Source organism: Colobus angolensis, unplaced genomic scaffold (genome assembly GCF_000951035.1).
Source record: "Colobus angolensis palliatus isolate OR3802 unplaced genomic scaffold, Cang.pa_1.0 Scaffold8, whole genome shotgun sequence".
Lineage (NCBI taxonomy): Eukaryota > Metazoa > Chordata > Mammalia > Primates > Cercopithecidae > Colobus > Colobus angolensis.
This window is the reverse complement of record NW_012121820.1, coordinates 17,334,939-17,335,721: the sequence shown is the minus strand read 5'-3', so window position 1 is coordinate 17,335,721 and position 783 is coordinate 17,334,939. Positions and strand designations below refer to the sequence as shown.

Here is a 783-nt window from a genome sequence, read left to right as displayed (position 1 = left end):
CCGCCCCCCGCCGGGACTCCCCGCGCCGAGCCCGAGGCCGCGTGGACCCGAAAGCCTCTCGGAAAAGTTAGTGCAGGGAGCAGGAGAGGGCCAGATGGGGGTGGGGGCGCGCGGACAACTTGGAAAGTTTCTTTTTCTCAGTCGGACGGGGGAGGGGGCGTCGTCCTGGCGCGTGCGGTTGGGGGTGTGTGAGCTCGGGGGTGTTTGTGAGTCCCGACGGCCCCCAGGGACTGTTTGTGAGTCCCGAAGGCGCTGCGCTCCGGGGGCCGGTGGGGGGCTGTTCCAGCCCTCCGGAGGAAGCCTGCTCGGGGCTCTGGTGGGGGGCCCCGCTTCATAGGATCCCACCCCAGGAGAGGGCCGATCCTGCGCCGGACCTGAGTGAGCGCGCGGGGGGGCAGATTTGTTTGGTTTCAAAAGTGCACGTTGCTAACCGCCGGCAGGAACCCCCCCCGCCGCCGAGCCGGGCAGGGGGCGGCCGAGAGTGACAGCTGGGAGTGGGGGCCGCGGGAAGGGCCCGGAGCGGGGGGGCCCTGGGGAGCCCGCGCGAGTTCCCCTTTCCTTTGGAACAAAGGAAAGTCTGTCTCTGAGGCATCTGTCACTCCCAGGCGGGCCGAGGAAGCGGGGCGCGTGAGGCCGGCGCCCCGGAGAAAGTTTGTTGGCGCCGGGACCCTCGGGCAGGCCGAGGGTGAGCCGAGCCTCCCGAAGGAGAAGCGCGCAGCCTGCGGGGCAGGGGGCGGCCAACATGGAGTCTGGGCGCAGGGCTGTGGGGGGGCGGCGCGGAGG

General features: G+C 71.3%; 1 protein-coding gene across 2 annotated transcripts in view; it reads left to right on the top strand.

Moving 5' to 3' along the window:
- Window positions 1–6: 6 nt before the first annotated feature.
- TGIF2 (TGFB-induced factor homeobox 2) overlaps window positions 7–783 on the top strand; it is a 30,801-nt gene continuing 30,024 nt past the window's right edge. Inside the window, exon 1 of one of the 2 annotated variants that reach the window (XM_011929106.1) lies at window positions 7–66. The gene's annotated coding sequence lies outside the window, so the exon portion shown is untranslated. Of the gene's footprint in view, window positions 67–208; window positions 379–783 lie in introns of those variants that run through there. The other variant, XM_011929108.1, reaches the window with a different exon arrangement.